This window comes from Melanotaenia boesemani, chromosome 11 (genome assembly GCF_017639745.1).
Source record: "Melanotaenia boesemani isolate fMelBoe1 chromosome 11, fMelBoe1.pri, whole genome shotgun sequence".
Classification (NCBI taxonomy): domain Eukaryota; kingdom Metazoa; phylum Chordata; class Actinopteri; order Atheriniformes; family Melanotaeniidae; genus Melanotaenia; species Melanotaenia boesemani.
Genome location: NC_055692.1, coordinates 3289331 through 3306133, shown reverse-complemented (window position 1 = coordinate 3306133; position 16803 = coordinate 3289331). Strand labels below are relative to the sequence as shown.

The following is a 16803-nucleotide window of genomic DNA, read 5'->3' as shown; positions in this document are numbered from 1 at the left end:
CATCGTGGGGTGTATCAGGGATGATGGAGAGGACGAGTACAGGAATCTGGTCAGTGACTTTGTCACCTGGAGTCAGATGAACCATCTCCAGCTTAACACCTCAAAGACTAAGGAGCTGGTTATTGACTTCAGGAAGTCCAGCCCACAACCACATCCAGTGACCATCAGGGACGACAAGGTGGAGATTGTAGACAACTACAGGTACCTCGGGTTGTGGCTGGATAACAAGCTGGACTGGACATGCTGTACAGATCACCTGTACAAGAAGGGCCAAAGCCGTCTGTACTTCCTGCGAAGACTGAGATCTTTTACATCTGCAGGAAACTCCTGTGGATGTTCTATCAGTCTGTGGTGGCTAGTACGCTTTTTTATGCTGTTGTCTGCTGGGGGGGGTAACATGACAAAAAGGTGTGCTAACAGGCTGGAAAAACTCATCAGGCGGGCGGGCTCTGTGGTTGGCATGAAGCTGGACTCCCTGGTGACAGTGGCAGAGAGGAGAACACTAAAAAAACTACTGGCTATTGTGAATGATGCCAGTCACCCTCTGCACACTGTCATCAGTGCACAGAGAAGCCTGACCAGTAACAGGCTGCTCCTCCCCAAGAGTAGGACCAACCGGCTCAGAGACTCCTTTGTCCCCCAAGCCATCAAACTGTACAACTCTGCATTAGGCAGGAGGGGGAGAAGGAGGGGGGAGAGGGAGGGGGAGAAGGAGAAGGAGGGGAGAGAGGGAGGTGTGCAGTCCGCCTGATACAACACATGCACAATAACCCATACAAACAGTTGCAATAACTTATGTGCAATAGTGAACTGGGAATCTGTACCACCTCTACTGTGTGCATTGCTTGTTTATATTGTTTTATTTAACTTATCTTATTGTTATTTATTGCATTCTATTTGTGCTTTTCTTGCACCTTGTTGCCTCTATTTTGCTTTGTACCTGTATATATTGTGTCTTGTGCTTGTCCTGCTTTACTGTTGGTGTTGTATTGCTGCTGATACCCAAATTTCCCTGAGGACTCTCCAAAGGGATTAATAAAGTATTTCTATTCTATTCTAAATATTTCAGAACAAAGGGAGAACTTTCACCTGGTGGAATCATCCCTCTGACAATTAAAGAATATTAGGTTGTTGTGCTAATCTGGCTGGCAAGCAGGTGACAGTGACTGTCACTGCTAAACTTTAGCTGTTAATTAGTTTGCTAAACCCACACTTGACAGTTAACAGCCAACACCTGTTCACTAGCTAAAGTTTAGCTAGTTTAGCTGCTAAACTTTAGCTGTTAATTAGTTTGCTAAACCCACACTTGACAGTTAACAGCCAACACCTGTTCACTAGCTAAAGTTTAGCTAGTTTAGCTGCTAAACTTTAGCTGTTAATTAGTTTGCTAAACCCACACTTGACAGTTAACAGCCAACACCTGTTCACTAGCTAAAGTTTAGCTAGTTTAGCTGCTAAACTTTAGCTGTTAATTAGTTTGCTAAACCCACACTTGGCAGTTAACAGCAAGAGCCCATCCACCAATGAAACCCAGACCTGGCAACTAACAGCTAACGTCTGCTCCAATGAGCTGGAGAACATTTGTTTGTTTGTTTGTTTGTTTGTTTTAGGTTTGGGTTATATTTTGATGTGATAATCCATCACTTCAATGCTGCAGATAAGCCAGAAAACAAGGGGAAACATTCCTTGGACCCTTTAATAACTAGTTGTGCCAGCATTTCCTACACCATTAGGATGTTCACATTCATATTTAATTTTATTTATAAACTATATTTTATTACATGTTCTTAAAGTCTGTTAAAGTCTGTACACATGTCTCTGAGGAGCATCTCTAATCCACTTGGTTGGGTAAGTTTATTAGCTTTATCTTTCCATCTTTGCTGATTGTCAAGTGGTTTCACCAAAAACTATTTAAAGCCAGTGTGTAATGGATTTAGGCTTTTGGCAATGCCTGTAAGGGACCATTTCCCTTTTGTCAGTAAGTTTCCTATTCTTGGATGGAAAGCACTTGCTTATGAGGGTTTGTCTAAAGGAAATTGTCTAAAGGAAATTAAAAATGAAAGAGCTCAGTTCTAGTCAGCTCTGGATGAATGAGAAACTTATTTAACAACAATTTACAGAGCCTGGATAAGATTAAAAAAACACTGTGTGGAGATTTACAGATGTGGTTCATAAAGCCGAAAAAATGCATTGCAGGTGATATAATCCCACCTCTATCAAAGTCACAAGCAAATTACAGCAGATTAACTAACTGGAACCACATGGAGCCATTTGGTAAGTAGCATCAGCCATTGTTGATTACTGTCATACCATAAATTCACCGGTAGCTGCCAGTGTGGGATTTGGTCTTGCTTAAGCTGTTCTTTCCAGATCATGGTCCAACACATCTTCATATGCTTTACAGGGTAAATGTATCATAACTTCTGTCGAATTAGGTGAAAATAGTCAGCATTAGCTTGTTTGTACACCATAGTGAATTCTTGCCTGCTCTTTGGTGGTAGTTTTGTATGCACAGTAGGATCAGCATCTCAGGCATGGCTGTTCAAGGTCCTGCAGGATTTAGATCAGTAGTGGAGAATCCTGGTCCTCAAGGGCTGCAGTCCTGCACGTTTTAGATTTTCCAAAACATCTGATTAATGATTAATGAGTTACTCTGCAGAAATTGTTGTTGTTGTTCTGTTATAATTTGATGTTGTGCATAGCCATGTGTGAAATAAATTAAATTAAATTAAATTAAATTAAAATAAAGAGTTACTCTGCAGAATTTGACAAGCTGCTCGATCAATTTAATTTTAATTAAGTGTGATGGAGCAGGGCAACATCTAAAACCTGCAGGACAGTGGCCCTTAAGGACTAGAACTGAATAGCCCGGCTCTAACATCCGAGGTAATTCTTTTCAGGATGGTGCTCCCGTCTTTCTATACCAATGAGTTTTTTAAATCCTGGACCTCAGAGACCCCTAACCTGCATGTTTTAGCTGTTTTCAACTCCAGCACACCTGATTTAGATCCAATGAACTGCTTATCAAGTTCTTAACAAGCCTGCTAATGAGCCATTCATTTGAGTCAGCTGTGTTAAAGTATGAAAACCTCTGAAATATGCAGGGCCTCAAAGGACTTTCATGTTCCTTTTTCTTTTCAGTTCCATCAATAATAACATGACACCTTAAATTTAACTTGAGTTGAATCAATTAAGCGTATTAAAAAGTACTTAAAGACCAACTTCAAGACATAGCTTATTCCTAAATCCATCCATCTGTATTAACATAATGTCATAACTGAATTATATTCCATCAATTACAATAATAGCACTCAGTGTTTTTGTACTTTCACTTAGGCCTGAATAATGTTTAAAAATATATATAACTCCAATTTTTCTGACAAATTTGACCATTTAATCTTTTAAATTTCAGCTTCCTTCAGTGTTCAGGCAGAAATTTCTAACATTAGATGGAGGATAATCAAAGTGAACACGCCTATATTTGAACAAGGATGTAAAGTTGAGATGTGAACGGCTTCACTTACCAACTGCAAGATGCAACCTGTGGCCAAAACACTTTTTCTTCAGTCTAAAAGTTTCTTTTAGACCAGGCTTCGCGCTTGTAACTAAACACTGAAGTTATTTATCTTATTTACACCACAGCTTCTCATTGCATGTGCAGGTGATTGCTTTCCAACCAGCTGACAGAGAACCATGTGGGAAAATGTGTGGCTTCAGCCTGAAAATCAGACATAAATCTGGTCTTTTAAACTCTCCCAGGCAGGTGGAGATGCTGAGAGCTGAACAAGAGTCTGCGGTGGAATTTCTGACTTGTATTATGGCTTAAAATGAATCCAGCATTCTTTGTAGGTTTTATTAATCTCAACACATCATCTAAGATTTGAACTTTAATCATATTTAGACCAACTCAGTAAAACTGTCTTTATTCACTTCATTAGGACATTTCACAAGTTGGACTGTTTTCTGCCCTTCATGTTTTTGTTTGTTTGTTTGTTTGTTTGTTTTGTGGGGGTTGTCTTTTATGCTCCATGATGAGGTTTGAAGACATGACTTCACAGCTGAGTGTAAATGTCACATGTTTAAATGACTAGATAGCCAGACAGCGGACATGTTTGGTCCAAATTCAGGATACTTTTGGCACCTATGGCTCAGTTACGGCACTGGCAAGTGTTGTGTGGGCCAGAAAAGGACCAGATGTCAGGTGCCAGCATGGCCTGGATTATGGCAGTGGTTCCTAAACCTTTTCTACCGCACCCCCTTTGGAGGAATAAACATTCCCAGCCCCCCCACGCCCATCTCTGTTCTGCAGTTCTACTTCTTCTTCTTCTTTATATTTTTGGGCGGCGAGTTCATTGAGTCAACGGTGCAAGTCAGGGTCAGATTATCTGGGTGAGCTATGACCGAAGCAAGTGGATGAGGCAGGTTTGAAACCTGGATCAGATGAAGATTAATGGCTCTTATTGCAACTGCGATTAAAAAATGATTCATTGTTCAGGCCTACTTTCATTTACGTCACAGATCAGACTGAATTATTTACATATTCATATAGTATAAGTTTAAAATGTGCACAAATAAGTCACAAAATTGAAGACACTTCCTCAGATTTAATGGCATAGTATGTTCAAACCTTTGGCTGGTACTATAAATCATACTGTTGTTTATGTAAAGTTCTTAAATTTAGGAGAAAAAAATGGTTATATTTTCTAAAAATAAATAAATACAAATAGGAAGAGTACCGTTTGAGGTTTATCTGATGACAAATTTCTGCATTAACAAACATTATTTAGTCATTTTGAGCAAATCGGATGTATATAAAGTTAAAGGTTATGTTAAAGGTCATCTACTGTATCAGTGCCAGCATACTAAAATAACATGAAGTTACAAGGCTTCACGACTTGCTGAGCTAAGCATTCATTTTCCACTTCATTCGTGCTCAGCAGTATCTCTGTGGGAGGGACGACCTGATCTGATGTTGAAAGTCGGGAAACTGAAAGGAAGTGGTTTCCTTGGTTGGCAAACAGATGGCTTTCACTGAGCGATGGTACAGTACCGCAAAAGTGCCAGTAATAGAACTGCAGAGCTTGTTTGTTTGGTGGGTGGCACTGCCTGTGAGGAAGTATCGGCACTCATGTGTGATTTATTTTTTCTCCAAGATGCTTTCATTGTACTTTTGTTTCTGCAGCAACAGCTCACAAAGACGAAAGTCACGTCTAAACCTGAAACTGAGAAAAATTCAACTAAATTCCTTGTTTTAGCTTCATAACAGAACTGGTGCAAAACTAACAGTCAGACGTCAGTACGGTCCAGATATCTACGGACCACGAAAAATTCTTTTTAATTTAATATCATTTCAAATTTAGTAAATTAGGATAAATTAATATAAATAAAGTAAATGGTTTATTTTTTATTTTCTTAGTATGAAGTGGTATAAACAGAATTAAAAGTTTAGTCTCCCAGAAAGACCAAGAGAAACTCATCCATGCATTCATCTCCAGTAGACTGGATTACTGTAATGGTCTTTTAACAGGACTTATTAAAAAGATCATTAAACATCTGCAGCTCATCCAGAACGCTGCTGCTAGAGTTTTAACCAGGACTAAGAGATCTGAACACATCACACCAGTTTAACATCTTTACACTGGTTTCCAGTTCATACTGGCTTCCAGTCAGTCACAGAATAGATTTTAAAACCCTTCTGATCGTTTACAAATCCCAGAATGGTTTAGGCCCAGAATACATCTGTGATATGTTCAGAGAATATAAACCTAGCAGAGCTCTTAGGTCCAAAGACTCTGGTCAACTAGTCCAGACCAGAGTCCAGACCAGGGTCCAGACCAGGGTCCAGACTAAATGGAGAAGCAGCATTTAGCTGCCAGTGGAGATTAAACTTTTACCGAACATTTCTTTTCTCATGCGTCTAAGCATGAAATCTGCATGTTAACTTTTTAACTCGTCTTGCTTTTTATCATTTTAACGTACTTTGTTATTTTATTGTGATTCTTGCTACGTGTTGCTGCTCTACTACTTTTTAATACCTGTAATGTTTTTGTTTTATATAAAGCACTTTGAGTTGTACATGAAATGTTCTTTACAAATAAACTGCCTTGTCTTGGTCCCAAGAGACAAGGAACACATCCCTTCAGGCCTTTTCTTTATATTATTTATTTTTATCTAATTACTTTGTTTTAATAATTGACTTATTTTATTTGCTGTTATTTATGTATTCGTTTTATAGTATTTATTTATTATTTATTTAATCAAATAATAAATTTTATATTTCATTTTATTTTGCCTCCACTATATATCCATATATATATATATATATATATATATATATATATATATATATATATATATATAAATAAAACTAATATATATAATATATATATATATACACACATATATATATATATATATATATATATATATATATATATATATATAAATAAAACTAATATATATAATATATATATATATACACACATATATATATATATATATATATATATATATATATATATATAAAACTAATATATATAATATATATATATATATAACTAATTTTAGGCATTAGGGGTTACAGAAAAGGAAACTTTAGCTTTAGACAGTGTAACGAAGCTGAGGTTCGTTACGTTACCTGGGACTTGTAAATATATTGTATAACACACTAATTGGTTTTCATATACAATTTCATTAAATGACAGTTTGGTACTTAAAGAATTACAATTATGCACAAAGGTTGAACTGTTTATTTATTACTGATGTGGTTTGTTTTACAGATACCTGCAAATACAGCCGTTAACAGTGACAGGCAGAACATTGTGTGTAAATTTGAAGTCCATCGGTAATTTAATGGAGCTTTACTTACCTGGCACATGGCCTCTCCAGGGTGACCGGGCAAATGGGTTTCAGGTGGCCTGGATATCTTTTAATGATGTGGGAGAGACCATGTGGCAGGAAGATTTTTGGAGTTATTTGTATATTGGGTTTTTGGTTTAACTTTATGATTTGAAATATGTGTATATAGTGTGTAAATACTTTAGCTTTGGTAGAAGGAATTTTAATAGAGAAACGTGTTATAATTGAGGATTCACCTGTGGGAGGAATGGTACAGCCCAATCAGCAGCAGAGAATAAATGAGGAGGATTTGCTGATTTGAGGGGGCTGCTGGTGGTGACTGGACTACCCTGCAGCAGCAGCAGCAGGAGGAGGAAGTTTGTTCTGTTGAACCGGTGACTGGTAAATAAAGACCTTTTTTGGATTGGATTCTGTGGTCCTCGCCTCACTGTTTACCAGCCGCTTTTAGGCCAACCTGCTCACAGACAGCATGAAGTTTTTGTTTGTTTGTTTGTTTGTTTGTTTTATGGTATCTTTTATCTGAATTTATATATTACAGGATATTTCTTTGAAATTCAGTCCAGAAACCTCTACTTATTTCCCCTGACTTATTTCTACTGTATTGATGTTGTTGTTTTTTTTATTTGGTTTTTGTTGTTTTATTGAAACATTATTTAGAAAAATCCCATAATATTTTTTATTATTGGTGCACTGATGTGAAACTCGTTTTTATCTCCTCAGCTTCTCCACACCTCGTCATCTCGTACATTTCAATCATTAGTTTCCACTTATGTTATTACTTTTTATCTTTATGGAGAACCTTATGATGTGAAACATGTTCCATATTTGGCTTTAAAGCATCACATTTTTTCAGTTTCCACATGATAAATAAATCTGGTTTGCTTCTTCTTTTGAAAAAATGTCTTAAATGACTCAGTGTGAAACTTTTCACGGCTTCTCTGCTGTTAATGTCAGTTACGGGTGTTTTGCTCTGTTAACATGTAGGAGTTTTGAGTTTAAATGGACGTGTACATTCTTTGGCACCATAGCGTTGCAGGTGTGAAGAATGAGATGTTAATATCGTCATCATTCCAAGGTGCAAACCACAGTTCTGCTCTGCATCAGCAAAGAGAAGGAGACAGAAGATTTAGTTTAAACTGAAACTAAAAGAAACTTGGAGTCTTTGCTTACAGTAATACCTAATAACTTGCAACACTGTGCCTACATGGTTTAATAAAACAAAGTCTGGAGGGTACGTAGGGTCTGCCACTGCTTTAAATTTGCTACCTAAGATGAAGCCATCTACTTCAAGTAAAAGTAAGTCCAATTATATTTATATAGCAACTATAAAGATAAAAAATCACAAACTACGAAGAGTTGCACGTAGCTTTCCGACCTGAAACTCTGCGTTCCCGACTGGTTTGATGGCACATTTACTCTGCACATAAGATGTAAGACGGACGCTAGATTAGCCGTCGATAGAGGGAGAGCATCACTGAGAAAACCTGCAAAAGTCCAGCGTCTGTAAAGGTCCAGTGTGTAAGAGTTACTCACATCTAGTGGTAAAGACGGGCATAACAATGACTACAAATACCAAGAACATACGGTGGCCGTCAGTGGCCAAAATGCTTCCCGACATAAACATGTTTCATCTGTGAGTGCATCCAATGGCCCAGGTGCAGGTACAGGTAAGTAATACGTGCCAGGCTAATCGATTCAAATATAGATATCGATACTAGTGTGACAACATCGATGCGTTAATGTAACCCTTTTTATGGTATAAGTAATGACTTACTTCTTTATGTGTTAATATATTTATTGCTTTCATTCCAAAGATGAGTCTCTTTGTATTTTCATTTTCACAGCCCTATTAAAAGGTATTGATATTGACGATACTAGCCCTTTATTTACTTGGTATCGGATCAACATCAAATCCTGCAGTATCACACACCCCTAGTGACTACTTCACCTTTGTGAAGTGTGAGCTGTCTTCTTCTATGGTCCTTATTATCCTCCAGGGTGCTCTAGCTCCTATCAAAGCTGGTACTGCAGTTTTAAAGCTCTGTTCTCACTTTACACACAGAGCTGTTTGTCCATTCAGAGACACCGTAGTAAAAATGGTGGCACAAATATGGCACCTGCCATGTTTGTGGATCAACAGCAGGTAGATATAGGTGGCTCATCCTAAGAGAATAAAAAGGTTATTTTAGTAAATTGATTAAATACCAATAGAAACACCGTTTTAAATGATTACATTTTTAATGAACATTGACTTTGGTTTAGTTACGTTCTGCTTCTTTAAAGTTCATGACTGGACCAGCATGGCTTGTTTGGAAGAGCTGCAGGAAAAAACCTCCAGATGCTGCAAACCTCAGTGACCTGAAGCAACGACAGAAAGCAGAGTGGAGCTAAATTCCTCCACAACCATGACGAGACGTAGATCTGAGTGAGCAGGCAGTGAAGGAATAAAATCGAGACATTTTAACCTTCTCAAGGTATCGATGTGACTAACAGATCCTGATAATTACAGAATTTAAAGCTGTATTATAGTTAAAACTGCACTTATTTTTCTCTGGATCATTAAATGTAAACATCTTCATAATGTACTTGTACTTCTTTGTACTAAAACAGGGAAAATGTGGAGTTTTCCTTGTTTTTAGGTTAATATTCTGTTATTTTACTGGCTGAGCCAACTTGAGATCCACTGTGTATGTGGTCCTGAAGTAAAATGAGTTTGGCCCATCTGATAGAAACCATCTTATTTCACAGGTGGGATTTGTCCTCAGAAATTCAGTAAACGGTGCTGGGAGGAAACAGATCTCTTACAGGGTTCTTTAAGGTAATGAAAACCAGGACATCTTTTATGGGCACATGTGTTTTGAGGCCATTTAGTTCCTTTGGCTTTTAATCCTGGATTTAAAAACAATAGCCATTAAAATGTTCTGTGTCTGAGCCGACTACCTGAAGCACAATGTCCTCGCAGTGGCGGAAACTGTTGCTGATGCTCAAGGTCATCCACCTGGACGACCTCTGCTCACTCCACAGGTGTGACATCTGACAGCTTCTCTCAGGAATGAAGTGTGGCGTCTGAGGTTAAACTCCTTCCCCCAGCATGACTTCTGGTTCCTTCTCAGGATCAGAAGCAGCAATAGTAGCTGGATGTTTACCACAACAGACTGTAAACAGCCTGAACAGCTGATCCCAGCTGTTCAGGCTGTAAACAACCTGAACAACTGATCCCAGCTGTTCAGACTGTAAACAACCTGAACAACTGATCCCAGCTGTTCAGACTGTAAACAACCTGAACAACTGATCCCAGCTGTTCAGACTGTAAACAACCTGAACAACTGATCCCAGCTGTTCAGACTGTAAACAACCTGAACAGCTGATCCCAGCTGTTCAGACTGTAAACAACCTGAACAACTGATCCCAGCTGTTCAGACTGTAAACAACCTGAACAGCTGATCCCAGCTGGATCAGTAAAAACTAACGATTCTCTGCTATTTAAAAAGAAATAAAATATGAAACTCACTTATGATACTTTTATAAATGATATGTAACCTAGTCTTACAATAATTCCTACTAAAGTATTTTATTTTCTTCTGTCTTCTCTTGTTAAAAATGTCGTGCTCTATCCCCATATGGCCACTTGGTGGCAGTGTTTCTTTGGAAAGCTTCAGTTTCAGGAAAGTTCCGTCCTTGAAAATAACAATACATCTCACTGAAAGAGACGAGAAAAAAATCTATATTTTTTATATAATTCTTTGAAAAACAATCCTGTAATTCATGTTTGTGGAATTACACATGCAAATAAACATTCCAGGTATCAGATTTATTCCCCTTTGTTCACAGTGCTTGTAAGTTTTACGATGTCGCCAGGAGACCGAGGCCCCGTACAGGCTCTAAACACACTGGAGATTAATGACTGGATGTGTCTGAACTTTCTCCAGTTAAACAAAAGCCAAATATAAATGATTAAAGGTTACCACAGAGCTTCAGTCTATACACCTAAAAACCACCAACCAGGCCTGAAATCTGGGTGTTTTAATGGACTCAGACCTTAACTTTGAGAACCACATGAAGGGAACCACAAAATCATCCTACTATCACCTTAAGAACATGTCAAGGGTAAAAGATCTGATGTCTCAGCAGGACCTGGAAAAACTAGTCCAGCTTCCATCTTTAGTCGGCTTGATTATTGTAACAGTGTTTTTACAGGTTCTACCTAAAACATCAGTCAGACACCTGCAGCTGATTCAGAACTCTGCTGCTCCAGTCCTCACTAAGACCAAGAAAGTGGACCACATCAGTCCAGCTCTGAGGTCTTTACACTGGCTGCTGGTCCATCAGAGGATAGACTTTAAAGTTCTGCTGCTGGTCTAGAAAGCTCTGAATGGTTTAGGACCAACATACATCAGTGACCTCTTGACCCAGTATGAACCTACCAGAACCCTCAGGTCATCTGGATCCAGTTTCTTATCAGTCCCCAGAGTCAGAACCAGACATGGAGAAGCTGTATTCAGCTTCTATGCTCCACATGTCTGGAACAAACTCCCAGAAAGCCTCAGATCAGCTGAAACACTCATTTTATTTAGATCCAGGTTAAAGACCCACCTGTTCTCTGCTGCTGGACTAGTTTTTATTTAGAGTCCAGATCTGGATCTGGTTCTTTTAAGCTGGAATCATGTTTTATTATTGTCCTTTCCCACACTGGAACTGTATTTCTTGCATTTTATCTGTTATCTCAGCTCTTTCTTTGTTTTTATTTTTTCTTTTAATGTTTTTTAAAGCATGTGTTATTGCTCTCTGCTGTAATGCTTTTAATGTTTTATGTAAAGCACTTTGAATTGTCCATAAAATGTACTATACAAATAAACTTGCCTTGCCTTTGACTATCAAGATTGCAAAAACATAAGCTCAAATAACACAATAAGAATAAAACTAATAAATTATTCTCCCATCTACAACCCCAATTCAGTAAAAGTTGGGTCTAAACAGTAAATAACAGAAAGCAACCATTTTTATCATTAACTCATATTTTATTCAGATTTATTTCTTTTATACCAGTCATGTTACTGACCTGTTAATTAAAAAGCTCATTTTGTTGCGCTTTGTAATGACAATAAAGATAAATTGAATTGAGCTGTGAACCATTTGTGTACATATGAGGAAACGTACGTTTCTACAAAGATCCATGACTTCAACCACCCGCACAAACATCGTTCACCATCCAAGAAACATTCAAATGAATCCAGGATGACTCACAACACAGCCGCTCTGCAGCCTTATGGTCTGAAATCTTTTCAAAATTAATAACTTTATCTCAACGGGCAATTCCTTTGCAGCTTTTCCATCGAACAGATGAGCGAGCAAGATTTTAGATTTAAGGAAACACTGAAAAACAGTTTTAAAAAAAGTACACGCATGTAAAATAAAATGAGATCGACTGTTCGTGAAATCATTGATCAATAACAATGAAAATATATAAATAAAAGACTTAATGACTTATTCTAAACATGTGAAAAAGAAAGATAAAAAATAAAAACTTAAATAACTTTGCATTTATAATTAATATACAGAGCAAATAGTTTTGGACAATGATGATCCAAAAAATCCAAAACAAAAAAATCCAATAAATAAAGCCTTTAAATTCCTGTATCCAGGTCACAGAAATAGTTCAGTATGTGTCTCCTCCAGAAAGAGAAGTTTGGACTGGTGGTTAAAAAGAGACTCTGATCTGAAATGAACTATATTATTGTTTCTGTCTCCACTGAGTTAAAACCTAAACAGCAGAGCTGGAAGTAGAAAAGTCCTCCAACCATAAAAACAGGATAAACTGACGTTTCAGTGCAATCCACTGGAGCATCTTCTAAACTAACTGCTGCAGGACATGAATCTGTAAAAACACCAGCAGAGATGTGAGGATGGTTGCTCTCTTTCTCCCCCTGCTGGCAGAAAGATGTCAATGATTTCTCTCCTCTATTTGTCCTGATGAATACAATTAGTATTGGTGATCAGCAACAACACTCAGGTAGGCTGTGCTGGTTAAACCAGGACACGTTGGTACTAAGGGGCCCAAAGTGTAACTAGAAAATCTCCCCCCACCATTACACCAGCAGCAGCCTGAAGCGTTGATCCAAGGCAGGATGGATCCATGTTTTCATGATGTTTCCAGCAGATTCTGAGCCGAGCATCTGAATGTGGAGCTGAAATGGAGACTCATCAGACCAGCAACGTTTCTCCATCTTCTATTGTCCAGTGTTGGTGAGTGTGTGTGAATTGTAGCCTCAGTTTCCTGTTCTTAGCTGGCAGGAGGCACCCGGTGTGTCTTCTGCTGCTGGAGCCCATAGGGGTGTCCAACATACGGCAAGAGGCTGAAAAGTGGCCTGTCAAAGGCGCGATCTGGCCCGCAGGATAAATAAAGACACGTGAAGATGACATAGAAGACATTATAATTCCTAACTTCTCCATGTGAAACTTTACCATTTATATAAAATATAATAAAAATCGAAAATAAATTAATATGCAGGTGATTTTGTAGATCAATAATAAGTGTAAATTAACTACTGCTGCAGCTGCACTTATTTTCCTCACGAAAACTCAGGTTGTTCATGTTTTGTATTAATTGTAATCTTGATAAAGCTCCTGTAACAAAGGGTGGAATTTATTTCTAGGTTATTATGCTGGTATTTTACTGGTCCGACACGCTGGAGCTCAGCCTGAGCTGAATGTGGAGCTGGTTTAGGTAACCAGGTGAAACTCTCTACTCTCATTAAATGGGAGGTTTTATTCCAGAAGCTCGACTCCCTCCACGAGTGTCCCTCTATGTGACAGCAATGTCCACCTGTAACTGGAGAAAAACTCACCATCTATCAGTAAAACTAACTCGACAGCGTTGAACGAGCTTTGTTCTGGTTGGATTTTTTTTTAATACTTTATGACCCAGAAAAGAATGAAATGGTTTTTAATAACGATGATCGGTGAATATAAATGTTTAAAAAATAAAAACATGTAAACAATGACAATCTCAAATTAGTTTTTTATTGTTTATAAGTCATTTCTGAACAAATATAATCAAGAAAAAATAAAGTGTTAACTAAGTGGAGACAAGCGCTCCAACATTAATTCAGGCACACTGTTACAACAGATTCCTTCATCACTAAAAGCAGATAAAAACGTTGCTGCATAGCTTATCACAAATAAAAGAAACTAAAATATTTAAATAAATGCTTTAAAGACGTGCTGATGTAAACCCAAAATTCAGACTAAACTTTTAGTGGTTCCTCCCCAGCAGTGAGACTAATAAACCAGGAGCTGGATTCAGCCAGCGTGGTGCGAAGATGAGGAGCAACGAAGAAGAAAAACTGCAGCTTTACACCAGTTTACTAACAACGACGTCACGTCTGACTTTTCTGTGGCAAACTGGGGACATATTTAGACGTAACACAAGATTAAAACACCTGGACCTGTTCAGTCCAAACAATCGTCACATGGTTCGTTTTGTTTGGTCAAAACCACAAAACCTAAAAGGATTCAGTAAAATAATTTGCTATGACGACCAGTGTGGGGGCGGGGTCTAACAGTCTGATATTTCTACTGGATTAGCTGGTAATTATTAAATCTGACTCTATGAAGGGAAGAAATTCTAAGGTCCTTACAGGATAACATGCATCTTTTCGTCCTTCTTTAGGTGAAGAATTCTGCTTTTAAAATGACCAAAAAATAAAAAATAAAACCCCCAGCCAGCTGGTTGCCAAGACAACCGTTTTTTTCCTATATTTGGAACAATCCTCTGGGGTCTGAGTTTTCCCCCATCTGTGTTTGTTCATCATAACGTGGCATAAAAAACAAACATGTACGTAGACAATGGAAACGCCGACCTGAGGAGCATGCACGCTGTCGCTCCAGCAGGGGGCGACATAGACCCGGCTTCTCCCTGGTGATGGAGCAACGGCTGCAGCACCGTGGCGCTGGATGCTGTTAGCTTCACATGGAAGCTGAGACTAAACTACAAACATTTCTCTTTTCACCATCACAGTTTTCATGCTGCTTTAGGATCATTCAAGAGAGAGTTTACAGGCACAGAGTGGCTGTGTTGATTCACCCGTTCAACAGGAAAAACATCAAAGCTTCAGCTAGTGGTCCAGTCACAGGGAGCGTTGGACGTAGGAGTAGCTGGTTTAGTTTTTAATGTGCAACACACATGTAAACTGAACAGAACAGAAACAGAAAGACAGTTTCTCCTGTTCTTTTTCTGGAAATCGTCGCTGCAGACATGTTGACATCCGAGCCAGCAGGATTATTTTCACCATGCTGCAGCAACGACGTGGCCGACTGGCTCTGCAGGGATTGTACACGTAGAAAACTTCCTAAAGTTCGATGCTTTGCTGATGCACGTTTACAAGCAACAGAGTTTAAACCAGCATCATCCATGAATCCTCAGCATGTCCCGGCTGCAGAGCAACAATTAGCATTTTATACTTAAATATGTCATTTTCACATATTTAAATTAGTATTTATTCATTGTAAATCATTATTTCTAATTACCACCAACCTTTTCTCCTTGTTTCACACGTTTCTATTGTCCAGATGTTTGTATTTAACAGATGCTGCTTCTGATTTCTCAGGTTTCCAGTTTGTAGTGAAAAATTAAATAAAAAGCAAAAAACAAAAAGAGCTGCTGACAGCAGGAAAACAACCAGAATCTGGTTTGTTTTTAGTGAAAATATTAAGGGAAACTGCATTTATTTTAGTTACAGAAGATCAGCTGGAAGTAGCATTTAGCTTTTAAAGTTTCTCTGCCGCCCATTTGTGGACCAGTTTCACCGTTTCCTGTTAATAGAAACTGATGTGCTGAAATGTTCGTATTCACACAAAACAAACTTTCCATTTATTTATGCATTAAAAGCAAATATGAGCAATGAAAGCAGCTCTGGAGAGCAGCAGTTTATAATAGGATCCACCAGCTCGGCTGGGCAGGAAGCCTCGGTTAAACCCGATGCTGGGACACGTGGATGATGCTGGGACACGTGGATGATGCTGGGACACGTGGATGATTCTGGGACACGTGGATGATTCTGGTGGACAGAATAAACCTGACGCTGGGACACGTGGATGACGCTGGTGGACAGAATAAACCTGATGCTGGGACACATGGACAGAATAAACCTGATGCTGGGACACGTGGATGATTCTGGTGGACAGAATAAACCTGACGCTGGGACACATGGACAGAATAAACCTGATGCTGGGACACGTGGATGACGCTGGTGGACAGAATAAACCTGACGCTGGGACACATGGACAGAATAAACCTGATGCTGGGACACGTGGATGATTCTGGTGGACAGAATAAACCTGACGCTGGGGACACGTGGACAAAATAAACCCAATGCTGGGACACGTGGATGACGCTGGGACACGTGGATGATGCTGGTGGACAGAATAAACCTGACGCTGGGGACACGTGGACAAAATAAACCCAATGCTGGGACACGTGGATGATGCTGGTGGACAGAATAAACCTGACGCTGGGACACGTGGATGACGCTGGGACACGTGGATGATTCTGGTGGACAGAATAAACCTGACGCTGGGACACGTGGATGATGCTGGGACACGTGGATGATTCTGGTGGACAGAATAAACCTGACGCTGGGGACACGTGGATGACGCTGGGACACGTGGATGATTCTGGTGGACAGAATAAACCTGACGCTGGGACACGTGGATGACGCTGGGACACGTGGATGATTCTGGTGGACAGAATAAACCTGACGCTGGGACACGTGGATGACGCTGGGACACGTGGATGATTCTGGTGGACAGAATAAACCTGACGCTGGGACACGTGGATGACGCTGGGACACGTGGATGATTCTGGTGGACAGAATAAACCTGACGCTGGGACACGTGGATGACGCTGGGACACGTGGATGATTCTGGTGGACAGAATAAACCTGACGC

The 16803-nt window shown here is 39.1% G+C and overlaps 1 protein-coding gene across 8 annotated transcripts in view; it reads right to left on the bottom strand.

The window, feature by feature from the left end:
• Nucleotides 1–15028: 15028 nt before the first annotated feature.
• Nucleotides 15029–16803, bottom strand: part of fam102aa (family with sequence similarity 102 member Aa) — a 48915-nt gene continuing 47140 nt past the window's right edge. For 3 of the 8 annotated variants that reach the window (XM_041998929.1, XM_041998923.1, XM_041998930.1), the window contains one exon: nucleotides 15029–16759. The gene's annotated coding sequence lies outside the window, so the exon portion shown is untranslated. The remainder of the gene's footprint in view (nucleotides 16760–16803) is intronic. The other 5 variants (XM_041998925.1, XM_041998927.1, XM_041998926.1 and 2 more) reach the window with 5 other exon arrangements.